We start from the raw sequence: 15580 nt of genomic DNA, 5'->3' as shown, positions 1-15580 counted from the left end.
GGTAAATATTCTAAAAATATCCTGTTTATTCTACTGATTTGCTTAACAAACTTTCTTCCTAGGTCACTGCTCTTGAAGTGTACCAGTCCAGGACTAGTTTATTAGTCTGCAGTCAAATGCACTGCCTGTAGTACAGAAATTGAGAATAAGAGTTTAGAAACTTTTATGGAAACTGACAAATTTTTTATCTGTTGAATCTAATGATAAAAAGTTAGAGTTTGTATTCTGCATGTTTTTTTCAGTTTCTTTTCCTATTAATTCTTTTCATTTTTACACAAGTATCAATCCACATAGACTAAAATTTTTTTAAAGTTGGTCTGTCAACACTAGTGTGAGTGGCACTGTCCAGAAGACACAAAAGTTGACCTGGCTGGCCCCAAGGAACACTTAGAATCTCTCTCACCTAAGGTCACTCCTCCCTCCCCAATCCCTCTCCAGTGGCACTGACTAAATTGGAACAGCAGAAGTCACCTCTACCAAGTAAGAACTACCAAGAAGTCTGAAGTGACTGCTAGGTTATGTGCCCATAAAAAAAAAAAAATTATATTTCTGAAAAATCTATGGACTCCACTCTTGGGCCTGAGCTTTTTGGAGCCCCACCTCAGATAGAGAAAGGCCAGGTCTCCCAGTGCCTGCCTTCATGTCCAAGCACAGTCATCTCCCACTCACCGGTCCTCTTTCCATTCATCGCTGAGTTCTAACTCAGTTTCCGTTGATATGTGACCATCGTATTTCCTCCTCCTCTGGGAGGCGGGGGATGGGGTGTCGGCCAATATGCACTCTGAGCTCACACACCTTTTTAGGAGCAGGAGTAACCACCCGAGCCAGCTATTCCTCTTCCCATGGGGTCATCAACCCCTGCCAGATGGCTTCCCAGGCAGGGGCAGTCTGGTAGAGAGAGAAAGAGCCCAGACCAGGCAAGCCTAAGTTCAAATCCTGCCTTCCCTCTTGGTAGCCAAGTGGCCTTGGGCAAAGTGCAAGTTTCCTCTCACTAAGCCTAGGAGATCAAAGGCCCCTCCCCTGCACCACAATGGTGAGGGCTGCAGATAACAGAAAGCACAGAGCACACAGAAGTATTTGGGTAGCTACCATTATTCATTCATTCCAGCTACATCTTATCTCTAATCAAAATGTCTCCTAATTTCTTTTCCTTTCTTTTTTTTTTTTTTTTTTGAGATAGAGTCTTGCTCTGTTGCCAAGGCTGGAGTGCAATGGCATGACTTCAGCTCACCGCAACCTCCACTTTCAGGGTTCAAGCAATTCTTGTGCTTCAACCTCCTCAGTAGCTGGGATTACAGGCATGCACCAACACGCCCAGCTAATTTTTATATTTTCAGTAGAGACAGGGTTTCACTACGTTGGCCATGCTGGTCTCGATCTCCTGACCTCAAGTGATCCACCCGCCTCAGCCTCCCAAAGTGCTGGGATTACAAGCGTGAGCCACCAGGCCTGGCCTGTGGCCTCCTAATTTCTATCAAGTCAAAGAGGAAAAAGTACCTAGCACCCCTGCCCTCCAGGGTTCACCCCCATCCTGCCCAACAGCAATATCACCTTCCGTCTAGTCTTCTTTCTTTTTTTTTTTTAAGACAGAATTCCATTCTTGTTGCCCAGGCTGGAGTGCAATGGTGTGATCTCGGCTCACTTGTAACCTCTGCCTCTCGGGTTCAAGTGTCTCCTGCCGTGGCCTCCTGAGTAGCTGGGATTAAAGGAGCCTGCCACCACACCTGGCTAATTTTTTGTTTTGTTGTTGTTTGGTATTTTTAGTAGAGACGGGGTTTCACCATGTTGGCCAGGCTGGTCTCAAACTCCTGACCTCAGGTGATCCAACTGCCTTGGCCTCCCAAAGTGCTGGGATTACAGGAATAAGCCACCGCGCTTGGCCTAGTCAACACTTTCTATGTGCCAGGCTTGCACCAGGAACTTTACACTCATCATCCAATCCAATCCTAGTCACCCCTCAAAGCTGGTACTAATGTTTCCACATTACACCGATGAGGGACCTAGAAGGAAGTTCAGGGTCACGAGGTTGTGCTCTTATCAGCTCTACACAATCTTGCCTCTCCACCCTTCACTGGCCCTCCACACAACTCATGAGCACTGGCCTGAGCATACATCCCCTCTTTCTTGGCTTCATTAAGTCACCCTCTTGGTAGGGACAGTCTCCTTTGCCTGCCTCCCCAGGAATCTTGCCCGTCAGTTCAAGTCCCACCACCCACAGCAAGGATTTTCCCAACCGTTCTTTGTGCTGCTCCTTTATCTCAATTCTCAAGTACTTAATTCGTTCCACAACATTTAATATTTAATCACTTACATGACTTCAGAATTGTTTTATGTCTGTTATAATCAATTAAAATAAAATAATAAAAACTCTTTTAAGGAGAACTTTATTAAACAGTTACCACTGTATAGTTCCACGAAATTAGTTTTTTTCAGCTTTCTGATAGACTCTACAGACTTTGGGATTTCAAAAAATGGTTTGCATCCTAATTATTACCAATTACCTAAGTTCTTCAACATAAGTTTTTTTCTACTCAGATTCTGACAGATAAACATGAATTTATAGAAGAACCGATTTATTAAACATTCTTATCCATTTTAAGAATCGGGTATTTGGTCTCCAGCCCCAGCAGAGTATCCAGCCTGCACAGATGCTAAGTATTTGTAGCATACATTAAACCACAACTGTTTCTTTTTTCTATGGAAAGTTTAAATTTTATCATTATGCTCACGAGTATGCATAAGGAGTTACTGATTACAAATAATTTGACAGTCTCATCATACTTACTAAGTTCTCAACTTAATAGAAAAATTTTAAGTGATAGTTTTAAAATTCCTGCTAAAGAAACAACTAGTTATCAAAGCCTTGATCAGTCAGTAAACATTTTTAAACATAATACTTCTCTTTTCCTTGGACTTTTTCTTTTCTTCATTACTATCATTATTATTGAGACAGGGTCTCGCTCTATTACGCTGGGGTGCAATGGTAAGATCTCGGCTCACTGCGACCTCTGCCTCCTGGGTTCAAATGATTCTCCTGCCTCAGCCTCCCGAGTAGCTGGGATTACAGGTACGTGCCACCACGCCCAGCTAATTTTTGTATTTTTTGTAGAGACCATGTTCACCATGTTAACCAGGCTGGTCTCGAACCGACATCAAGTGATCCGCCTGCCTCGGCCTCCCAAAGTGGTGGGATTACAGGCATGAGTCATCACACCTGGCCTTCCTTAGACTTTTCATCCTTAAAATATCTGGAATTTTTTTTTTTTTTGTAAACATGGTCTTGCTCTGTTGCCCAGACTGGAGTACAGCGATGCAAATACAGCTCACTGCAGCCTCAACCTCCTGGGCTCAACTGATCCTCCTGCCTCAGCCTCTCAAGTAGCTGGGACACAGGTGTGTGCCACCATGCCTAACTAATTTTTCTGGAATACTACTGAAATTCAGAGTCAGCTTGGTTAGTTTAGCACGGCACTAATGAGCCTATAGGTCCTTGAGGAATTTCTATCCAGCACCACAAAGGGTCTGCAAAAGAAACCCTCCAGTTCCAGTTCATGCCTTCACCACAGCCCTGCCTGCTCACTCTTCCCTTGGGAATGTTGCTGAGTGGACAGAAATGTGGAGGAAGGACTTGAACTTGTGAGGGGCTATTCCGCCAAAGGCAAAGAGCTTGCAGCCTGGTTCCCACCAACTCAGTGGGCCTCAGTAGGGCTTTTGGGAAGCCTGTGGCATCACGGGCAACAGCCACATCACATCACACGGGCCTGGTCAAGTTTTACTTGATACAACTCTTGAGTGCCCAGAAGCATCTGAAGTGGTATGAAAAATATCTCAGAGCTCTTTTGAAAAATGTGTGTCAAATTATAATCTCAGATATAATTTTAAATGAATCAGGTGGAGACAGTGTAGGTAATAAAGGTAGTTTTATTTTCCCTAAATTTCACATCCCCACCTGAGAATCACCTAAGAGAGAACTGGTCTTGCAGAGTCTTGCCAGAAAAGTGAAAGATCCTTTTACTGGCATAGCTAATAGCTACCAAATGCCTGATGCAGGCAGACCAGAAACTCACCTGGCCTACACCCAAAGCACTCTCTACCTCTCTACCTCCTCAGTCCACTCCTCCCATCCTTAAGCCCCACCCCAACCAGCTTTATACTTGGCGCTCTGTTGGGTCCCCTGCCTGGCACCCCTGCCCAAAGGACAGCTTCAGGGCCCTCATCCAGCCTGGGTTTCCCCAGCCTAGCTCAGCCTCTCTAGCTCTGCGCCAGTCTCCTTCCACCCATTTCTAATCCCATGCAATTTGCCTACACTTTGCAGATGCATCTTCGGGAAGCCTTAGGTCACTCCCCCACTCCACCATTGCCACGGCTCTGCAGGGCCTACAGCTTAGCACTCACAGGCTGCCCAATGTGGCCTTATCACCCCCGTCCCTCCACACACATTACCCCAAAGAACCCTGGCTGCTGCCTGTGCTTCTGACACCTTGCCTTTCCTGCCATTCCTTCTTCCACCCAGAAAACATCCCCTACCATCATATTCACAAAAGCAGAGATGTCATGTCCCCCCGGCCCCCCTAGCCTATGTGACATTCTTCCAGTCCCCTTCACTGATGCCTAGCACTATGTGCCACACTTATTAGCTTCAATATGCTAACTATATTCCATATATTGTGAAAGTCCAGCTCCTTTTAAAAACAAGAAGCCAGGAGGCTGCTGAGTCACTGACAGCCTGAATGAATTAATCTAAACTAGCTGGAGCAGTCTGAGCAGCATCAAAGGTTGCCATAAGCCATTTTGAAAATCAGAAGAGAACGACTGTAGTGCTATCATTCCTCTTGACCACATCTCAGACAACCAAAACAGGGACCAAAAGTGACCAAGAAATTACTTCCAACAGCCACAAAGGATCACTCACTAGAAAAGAAGTGGGACAACTAGGGGCCTATCTTAAAACTTCAGATCCAAAATAAACCACACTGCAAAGACTGTTCCACGGGTTTTTTTGGTGGAACTTTTTTTTTTTTTTGAGACGGAGTCTCACTCTGTCGCCCAGGCTGGAGTGCAGTGGTGCGATCTTGGCTCACCGCAAGCTCCGCCTCCAGGGTTCACGCCATTCTCCTGCCTCGGCCTCCCAAGTAGCTGGGACTACAGGCACCCACCACCACACTAGGCTAATTTTGTATTTTAGTAGAGAGGGGTTTCACCGTGTTAGCCAGGATGGTCTCGATCTCCTGACCTCGTGATCCGCCTGCCTCGGCCTCCCAAAGTGCTGGGATTACAGGTGTGAGCCACCGTGCCCGGCCCTTGGTGGAACTTTTGACCTAGTCAGGCTTGGGGCTGCTAGTGCCTGTTAGGGATTGATTAGTCCACACTCCAGGGCCTGGGGCTGGACCACATCTGCTTGTCATCCTGGTGAAACCTGGGTGGAGGGTCAGGGGGAGACACTGAAGATGAAGAGAGACCTTGGCCACTCACAGCTGATATTCACCTTTTGAACAAAGTTCAACTATTTAACCAAAATTTTCTTCAACATAATGGGAAATAACTGGGTGGATCTAATGGCAAAAATACCACACAGTGATTTTCAAACATCTTCAACTGCCCACACTTCATGTGTAGGCGAACAGTTTAATGCTCAAGTAACAATCAGCTGCAGAGCACCACACAGATGCCAATTCCACAGTCCCACCGCTGCCCTTGAAGGGGCAACAAAACCAGGTTTATCTTATGGAAATACCCACACAATCCATGCTCCTCATGGTCTCTTCAATTCAATAGTTCCAACCAAAATATCTGAACAGTTGGCATTAACAATATGTAAAGAGCCTAACACTTGTTTAAAATATATGTATGTCAGAAACGTAAGAAGTCAGTTAGGCTTGGGTCACCTATGCCCATAGGTAAAACAAACAGTAATCAACTGTACAGTTTCAAGTGTTTCATTTCAAAAAGGACAAGAACTTATCTGTTATTCACCTCCCTGTCTCCAGCATCTAATAGAGGGCCTGGCACACAGAAGGTTATCATTGAATATCTGTCACAGAAAGGAAACAATTCTGAAAATGGAGGGAAAGAATAGTAAAGTGATAGAAACCCAGAGACCTACAGCCAAATGTATATAAAAGCAAACCCCAATTTTTTTTTTTTTTTTTTTTTTGAGACGGAGTCTCGCTCTGTCACCCAGGCTGGAGTGCAGTGGCGCAATCTTGATAATTATTTTGCTGACAAAAATGCTAACAATAAATGCCTTCTTGGGTGTCCATCCATGAAAACAAACAGTCTCCATCAGTAAATACTAGTACATCACTTTACAGTTTACAAAGCACCTCCATGCATCAGTTTTTTGAAACCTCGCTACAAACCTATGCAGTAAGTACAACTGTCACCCCCATTTTATAAACAAGAAAGCAGAATCAGCCGCCCAGAGGAACCTAGTGGTAAAGTCTGGCCATCAAAATTCCAGCCCATGCACCTTCTACTGCACCACCTTCTACTGCTGGGGTGGTGCAGCAGACATGTGACGTGGCACCTAGTTCTACAGTTCTATCACCGTGTGACTCCATGTTCCTAGGCTTGTTGAAGTGGGACTCAAATAATCCATCCTTTCTCAGTGTGGCCCAGATTCCAGATCTACCTCTTCTTTTCAATCATTTGCCTCACAGCATTATTTTATTACAGTGAAATAATATAAGTCCCAGGAGAATCCCTGGCACTTAAAAGGCACTCAGAAAACATTAGTTTCCTTCTGAATACATAAGGACTTGCTACTTATCATACAGGCTTTGAAAATCCTCATCATTCATTAATACCTTCAAAGAAATATACATAAGGAAAAACAGAGATGTTTCTTTCTGACCTAAATTTCCTGGAGAAGGACACCAGCAGTGGAAGCCCACTTTCAGCAGGTTTTCCTTCCAATATAATCTTCCAAAACAAAACAGTAGCTTCTCTTTCTTAGTTTCCATTTCTCGTTCATTCTCAAACATACTAGTACAACCCACACTCGCTTGGCATTCCAAACCAATCCCCTTCACTAAAGACCAACCATTGGTGTGTTGTCTCTAGCACGCTTCTGACGGGCTCTGACCTGGAATGAGCCCTGGCCACCCACGTTCAAGGGGCTGTGTTTAGCCACAGCAAGGCTTTGGGGGGCGGCACAGAGAACTAGACAGAGGGGAGGCAGGGAGGACAACGAGTCAAACGTCAGCAAATAGCAAGATGTAAGATGTGTGGAACATCACCTTCATGTCATCCCAAAATGAGAAGAGACACACAGTCACAAAGGGCGTAACATGCATTAAGTAAAAATTTCACAATGACAATCTCTGGAATTGCTTGCTCCTCATTAGACGGCTTCTCCCAGGGGCCAGTAAAAGCCCCTCCTTTGGAGCTATGCATTGGGTGGGGAGAGGGTGGCCACCAGCGGAAAGCAGGAACAAGCACGGGGCGGACATTCTGTGGCAGCATCCTCCCTGGCCTAGCACCCTCAGTCAAGCATCTGCTGAAATAACAAGCTTTTGTTGTTCTCACATGTCACTTTTTCCTAAGGCAGCCTATCATTTAGAAACTGCCAGCTATTAAAATCTACTCTTCTTGGCCGGGCGCGGTGGCTCAAGCCTGTAATCCCAACACTTTGGGAGGCCGAGACGGGCAGATCACAAGGTCAGGAGATCGAGACCATCCTGGCTAACACGGTGAAACCCCGTCTCTACTAAAAAAATACCAAAAAAACTAGCCGGGCGAGGTGGCGGGCGCCTGTAGTCCCAGCTACTCGGGAGGCTGAGGCAGGAGAATGGCGTAAACCCGGGAGACGGAGCTTGCAGTGAGCTGAGATCCGGCCACCACACTCCAGCCCGGGCGACAGAGTGAGACTTCGTCTCAAAAAAGAAAAAAAAAAAATCTACTCTTCTTCCTTCACAGTAGCTTCTTAAAGATGAACTTAAAAACGGCTACACTGCAACATCTTTACCAGCTCTTCATTCTCTGATGCTGTACTCCACGTAAAGTGAGATCTCCTATCGTGAGGCAAGTCACCACAAATGGCTGTGGTGAAGCTTCCTTAGGCTAATCAAATACTGATTTCTTCATTAAAGAAAAGCTATGAATAAACATCAAGCTAAATTCAATTTGCACACATCCTAACACTAGATCTCATCACATTAAAATGCTGACATATTCAAATGACCTATTTTTATTGAACCCTTCTGTTAAATATGCATAGGAATACACATTCCCATTCCAAAGGGAATACCAGTATCTCACACTAACGAAAAGGCAAGATGCATTCATTTCTGCAAAAGATGATTTCAAATTCTTAGAACAAAAAATTTTAAACAGCGATAGGAGGGAGAATTCTATGCCTTTCTGAAAGTGTTGAGACAACACTGGTAAATTAAAGAGCATTACAGAGCACAGAGTAATTCCTATGTGCTGCCTAACTACTATACTGTTGTTGTTCTAACCTTTGGACCATCCATGGGCTCATTATATTCAGCAGAGCACATAAATGATTTTAAATTTCCAATTCAAGTTGCTGAGTAACATAAGCAATAATCGGTAGAAGAGCTCCCATCCTAAGTGGAAAAGGCCCTAAGTCCCCAGTTGTGCAGAGGGGCCCATAAACTTCCATTTCCTCATCCTACAGAGAAACCGAGGCCCAGGAGGAGGTGGTGATCTGCCCAAAGTTCACAATGCTTACGACTTCACCTTTGACCATATCTAGCTGTTACTCCCTTTTCAATCACCCAAATTCCGCTAGAACAACAAGCTACTGAATCTGTAATGTATAAAATTTCAATAAACGACACATGTACCAGTAATTTTACATCAAATGACAGCATTTTGGACATAATGCACTGCTGTGTTTCAAACAGGAAGCAAAAGAGTTAGAGTGAGAGAACATTCAACGTATCTTAAACATTAATGGAGATCACCTACAAAAAAAAGTGGCCAAAATGCTTGACTTAGCTTCTGTAATTCAAATAATCTCTCATCCAACCAGGCATCAGCTGAAGAATACAGCCTCAAATCAGTTCGGGTAACAGAGAGCTGATCTTCTAAATACTAGTGTGAGGAAAAGCTTTGATCTCGCCTTCATCGGAAGTTCAATAGCATTGGTTCATCACTGCAACTACTCACTTGGCATTTGTGCTGTTAGTCATTCGTCATATATGTCTAATATCCTCAAATAACCTAAAAATATGTTTAGGCCATAACTTTCTCTTTTTTTTTTTCTTTTTTCTTTTTCTTTCAGACGGAGTCTCACTCTGTCACCCAGGCTGGAGTGCAGTGGCGCCATCTCGGCTCCCTGCAACCTCCACCTCCCAGGCTCAAGTGATTATCCTGCCTCAGCCTCCCAAGTAGCCAGGATTACAGGTATGCACCACCACACCTTGCTAATTTTTATATTTTTAGTAAAGACAGGGTTTCACCATGTTGCCCAGATCGGTCTTGAACTCCTAACCTCAAGTGATCTGACCACTTTGGCCTCCCAAAGTGCTGGGATTACAGGCATGAGCCATTGCACCCAGGCTGTTTATTTGTTAAAGGGCCAGGCATGGCGGCTCATGCCTGTAATCCCAGCACTTTAGGGGGTCAAAGCAGGAGGATAAATTGAGTCCAAAAGTTCAAGACCAGCCTGGGCAACATAGTGAGAACTTGTCTCTACAAAAAAATTTTTAAAAAGAAAGAAAAAAAAAAAGTTAAAACTAGATTAAATACAAGAAAAACACCTTCATAAGTCAAGAAATCAACTATAAAAGAATACTTACACATCTGTCAAGGAACAGCCTGTGTTCAAATATAAACTTCTTTCACTATGTTTTCAAGGCCAGCATGGAAAACATAGACCCAAACTCTTTTTTTTTTTTTTTTTTTTTTTTTTTTTTTTTTTGAGACGGAGTCTCGCTCTGCCGCCCAGGCTGGAGTGCAGTGGCCGGATCTCGGCTCACTGCAAGCTCCGCCTCCCGGGTTCCCGCCATTCTCCCGCCTCAGCCTCCGATAGCTGGGACTACAGGCGCCCGCCACCGCGCCCGGCTAGTTTTTTGTATTTTTAGTAGAGACGGGGTTTCACCGTGTTAGCCAGGATGGTCTCGATCTCCTGACCTCGTGATCCTCCCGCCTCGGCCTCCCAAAGTGCTGGGATTACAGGCTTGAGCCACCGCGCCCGGCCGACCCAAACTCTTAAAAAAAAAAAAATACAGGATGCCAGGGACAGTAGCTTGTGCCTATAATCCTCCCACTTTGGGAGACCAAGTTGGGAGGATTGATTGAAGGCAGGAGTTTGAGACCAGCCTGGCCAACATAGTAAAAAAAATAAAAATTTCTATTAAAAAAAGTTTTTTTAAATACAGAAGAAAAGACATGATGTTTGGGATCTGCTTTAATATAATCCAATGGGGACAAGATAATACATGAAGTGAGACTTAACCATACATCATTAACTGTTGAAGCTGGGAGACAGGTATATGAAAGTTCATTATACTATTTTCTCTACTTCTGGATAAACTGGGAAATTTCTATAACTAAAATTTCTATAGCTAAATTTCTATACTAAAAGTATAGGCCGGGCACAGTGGCTCACGCCTGTAATCTCAGCGCTTTGGGAGGCCAAGGTAGGATGGATCACTTGAGTCCAGGAGTTCGAAACCAGCCTGGGCAACATGGTAAAAATGTCTCTATTAAAAATATATATATATATGTGTGTGTGTGTGTGTGTATATGTGTGTGTGTGTATATATATGTGTGTGTGTATATATATATGTGTGTGTGTGTGTGTGTATATATGGAATTTTAAAAAGTCTAATTCTGTTTGGGCCATATATTTACATGTACATATTTACAAAGAAAACAGTTTGAAAAAATATTCACCAAAATATCAAAAGTGCCTACTCTTAAAAGAGTGGGTAATATTTAGATAATATTTTCTGCCTTTTTGTCAATAATCATATATTACTTACATAATTTTTTAATAGAAAAATAACCAAAAAAACTACTAAAACTATTTCAAAATTATTCTAGTAGTTTAAAAGCATGTCATGGCCTGGTATTAGGGTCACAGAAAAATCTGTGACTTGATAAACAGTAAAATTTACAATAAAAGGAAGCTTACTGTAACACTGAGCAAATGCATGAATGGGAATGATAGATCATCAACAGGTGATAATATATTTCAAACAGGTCAAATCATAAAGTTTCACACCAATTAAGACCATAGGAGTCTATTACTCATCTTTCTGTGGCATCAGTGACATCACTCAATGAGAGGAGAAAGGCCAGGAAAATTACTTAAAGAAGCCAACCATTCAGGCAACAGAGGAGGAAGCCATGGCTAGTTCTTTTGTTTTATTCTTCAAATAGCATTCAGCGCTAGAACAGCTCACTGTGTGCTCTTAATTTGCTACAGTGGCAAATAAAGATAGCTTTCCCCAGAGTCCTCTTTGGGAAATCCAATCTGTTCCAAGTTTAGCTCCCTATTTTTTCTCTAATGTATATTTATAATATGAATCCACATCTTTTTCATAGGAACTGAACTGAGAATTATCACCAATTTTACAGTCTTCTAAAGATTCTAGGAAAACCGAATCCTACACTACCCTTAATCCAGAAGAAACAGCTAAAAGGGTTACACAGTGAAATTTGTTTTCAAGTATTCAGTAATATTTTTAGCATTTAGAAGTTAAAATACTGAGACCTGAAATAAAAATATTACGCTGAAAGGGAAAGGAGGTGTATTCGTCATCTCAGTCAGGGACAGTGCTGTATTTAAAATGTAGGTTAGCAGGCCAACCCACTTAGAACTGAATAGGAAGTTCTACACTGAAGGCTAAAATCAACCATAATCCAAAAGTTAACACTTGTCAACAATTCCACACGTGCCAGACTATGCTCTATGCTAAGTTTACCACTCATGATCTTGTATAACGCACTGCAGTCTCATATGATGTAATATATGGAATTAAAATTTTGCAACTACTAGCTAAAAGTTAAATATAAAGCTATTATCAAAGAAGTAGACTACAGAAGCAACTCATTTCCCAGTGTGAACAATTCTGTAATATAATTATAATATACAAAAATCTTATATGAATGTAGGTAATCTAAGTCTTACATCAGGGGATCAGAGAGTAGACAAAGCTGGAGTGGCACTTTAAAAAGTCACCTAAGGTGAATGGTCATTAAAAAAAAAAAAAGTCACACTTGCTCTCAAGATGCTGCAACTCAGACCAAAGAAGTAAAAGAACTGCCTAAAATCATACAACCAATTAACACAGCAGCTCAACTCGGAGCTCTGGTCTCATTCACTGTAAGTGCACCATGCCCAGGAAACTAGGAAAAGCACTAAGGTAACCTAACCCAAAGCCCTCATTTCTCAGTCGTCTTCTCCTCTCACCTGTGGTCTTCTTGCTTCCACATCAGACAGTAACTACCAGACAGAACCTGAAACTATTCTATTATTTATAACACAGTGCGATGAACTACAGAAGACTTTCCCAAACTCATTAAATTTAGGATAAACCAAATGACACTCCTTTGGTTAAAGTTCATAAGTTATGTTCTGAATGCTGCCAGCCTTCTTCAGGAGACAGCAACTGTACAGGAAAACATGAGTTGCTTGCCTCTTGATAATTCAAACTTCTCAAGCTGAATATGTCCTGATGAACTAATGCCAAAGCCCACATCCACAGCTCTTTCCAAATCTTTTGGCCATCTTCAGGAAAATCATCCCTCTGCCATGCAGTCAAATACTCATCAATAAAACTCTGGTCAGCGAGGATGTATGCAAAATTCTGTATGCGAAGACAAGGATGGCAGAAACAGGCAGCAATTTTAAACTAGGGTACACAGATATGGAAAGCTGAGAAATGCAGGCCAGCCCCTCAGCTTGCTAGTACACATGGTTATGACAAAGGGTAAAGCTCCAAATACCAGTAGGTCTCATAGACAGCAGCTGTGGCTACAAACCAAAAGGGAATCTCTCAAGTGACATAGAAAGAACTGATCTCTCCTCTGTGTAGTGTACTACAACTAGATTTATTTTTAAATATGAAGAGACCCAAAATAACGCAACGTCCCCACTTTTCTTGTTGCCCACAGCAAGCCTGAGTACTTGCCCTGCTCTCACAAAATTCTTGACCCCAAGCAGTAATCCAAGCTACTCCGGAGGCTAAGTCGGGAGGATCCCTTGAACCCAGGAGTTGCAATAAATAGTACACTATTTTAAAAGTGTAAAGTGATATGTTATATAGAGAAAGCTCTGGTTGAAAACGTGCAAGGCACTCTAAAGAGTGGTTAAGAGCAGAGACTCTGGAGCCAGGATGCCTTCAGATTCTGTCCTGTGAGCCTGAACAAGCTATTTGCTTTTATGTACCAACACTTCCACAAAATGGGAAAATGGGGATAATAAAATAGTGACCCTGCCATAGGCAGTGTTCGAGAATTAAAGGAGTTAAAATATGTAAAGTGATCAGAATCATACCTGGAACAAAGTAACTGCTATGTAAATACTGGCTGTTATTACTATTATTATTATTGTTGTTGCTTTGTTTTTGAGACAGAGTCTTGCTCTGTTGCCCAAGCTGGAGTACAGTGGTGCAACCTCAGCTGACTGAAACCTCCGCCTCCTAGGTTCAAGTGATTCTCCTGCCTCAGCCTCCCAACTAGCTGGGATTACAGGCGCCTACCACCACGCCCAGCTAATTTTTGCATTTTTAGTACAGACAGGGTTTCACCATGTTGGTCAGGCTGGTCTTGAATTCCTGACCTCAAGTGATCCGCCTGCCTCAGCCTCATAAAGTGCTGGGATTACAGGTGTGAGCCACCGTACCGACGTAACTGTTACCATTATTAATAGTATCAATTTACATTTTTTAAAATGCATTCAAACCAAGAACTACAGTGAGTTAGCATGGAAATAAGTATTTGATTCCTTACAAGGCATTTTAAAAATAAAAGTTAATATTTAGCCACCTGTTGGAAAATGTATGTACAAATATGAGGGGAGGGATTTGAAAATGAGGGGGTGAGGAAAGGCAAAGTTAAACTAGTAAAATTACTCTTTCCAATCAGTTAAGATTTTACTGAACTTGATGTAGCATAATGTTTTTAAGTTATAAATTCAGGCCAGGCATGGGGGCTCACATTTGTAATCTTAGCACTCTGGGAGGCTGAGATGGGAGGAGTACTTGGAGCCTGAAGTTCGAGACCAGCCTGGGCAACACAGTGAGACCTCATTTCCCCTTTTTTTTTTTTTAGGAAAAAAAAAAAGTTAGAAGTTTAGAGGTCAGAACTGTGTAGTATGCCAATTTACACCTCAATGAAAGTTTAATTTCTGAGACAAAGATAAAGTAGCACATATGATGGCTCTACCTGTGAAAATACAGAGGGTAGAATATGATCTCAAAGGCCTCTTTCATAATACCTCCTAATTCTGACACACTGTAAATAAATGAATATTATTAAATGGAAAAGTATTTTTTAAAAAAGCTGAAAGGTTGCTGCTTAGTGGGTGGTTTAAGTATACGATGAGAAAAATCTAGAAATATAGGTATTACAACCATTTATTATAAAACCACATGACAGCCACATGAATTCTCTGGAAGCGAGAGTTTACGTGAAAAGCAGCGTAGGGTACTAGAAAGAACATAGGCTTTGGAGTCTGAGAGGCCTTGCTGAAATCTCCTGCTGCCACTTACCAGCTGTGTAGCCTTGACAAGTTACTACATCCCTCAGAGACTCCCCTCTCTCATCTCTATATAAAGTGGGACGCACCACTCCCTCTTCGGCAAAGTATCTGTGAGACCATAAGGGACAATGCATGTGACAGCACCTAGTTCAGTGCCTAGCCCAGTGTAACTATTCAGTAAATGGCAGCTATAAGATAGAAACAAATCAGCAGTGATTAGCAGAGTCTACAAATTAGTCAGTGAGCTGAGTGTTCGCTGTGAGGTAAACCTATATTAGATCCTATAAGGTAGTGGTTCTCAAACTAGCCCATCAGAATTACCTGGCATGGCAGTTACACCACAGATTGCTGGGCCCGCTCTCCTCTCACAGGTCCTGACTCAGTGTTCAAGTGCAAGGACCCAGAATCTTCATTGTCACGGGTTCTGAGGGGATGCTGATACTGCTGGTCAGGGACCAGGCCTAAGAGAACCACTGGTATAAGGGAAGAGAGGGAGAAGAGGTGCACAAACATGGTCCATTCCTACAAGGAACTCACTGAGGATCTGGAAAACACACAAATGAAAACTTTTTTTTTTGAGACACAGTCTCATTCTGTAGCCCAGGCTGGAGTGCAATGGCACGATCTCAGCTCACTGCAACCTCTGCCTCCTGGGTTCAAGCAATTCTCCCGCCTCAGCCTCCCAAGTAGCTGGGACAACAGGCTCATGCCACCACACCTGGCTAATTTTTGTATTTTTGGTAGAGATGGGGTTTCACCATGTTAGCCAGACTAGTCTCAAACTCCTGACCTCAGGTGATCTGCCCACCTCAGCCTCCCAAAGTGCTGGGATTACAGGCATGAGCCACTGCACCCGGCCACATAACAATTCAACCCCATGGCCGGGCGCGGTGGCTCAAG

At 43.0% G+C, this 15580-nt stretch overlaps 1 protein-coding gene across 22 annotated transcripts in view; it reads right to left on the bottom strand.

Moving 5' to 3' along the window:
* Nucleotides 1-15580, bottom strand: part of WDR20 (WD repeat domain 20) — a 91783-nt gene that overhangs the window by 31786 nt on the left and 44417 nt on the right. The window contains exon 2 of one of the 22 annotated variants that reach the window (XR_001888622.1): nt 15002-15224. The exons of the other annotated variants lie outside the window; for them this stretch is intronic. The gene's annotated coding sequence lies outside the window, so the exon portion shown is untranslated. The remainder of the gene's footprint in view (nt 1-15001; nt 15225-15580) is intronic. 22 annotated transcript variants of the gene reach the window in all.

Source organism: Rhinopithecus bieti, unplaced genomic scaffold, assembly GCF_001698545.2.
Source record: "Rhinopithecus bieti isolate Rb0 unplaced genomic scaffold, ASM169854v2 scaffold_19355, whole genome shotgun sequence".
Taxonomy (NCBI): domain Eukaryota; kingdom Metazoa; phylum Chordata; class Mammalia; order Primates; family Cercopithecidae; genus Rhinopithecus; species Rhinopithecus bieti.
The sequence above is the reverse complement of the archived record's forward strand: the minus strand, read 5'-3'. Positions and strand labels throughout refer to the sequence as shown.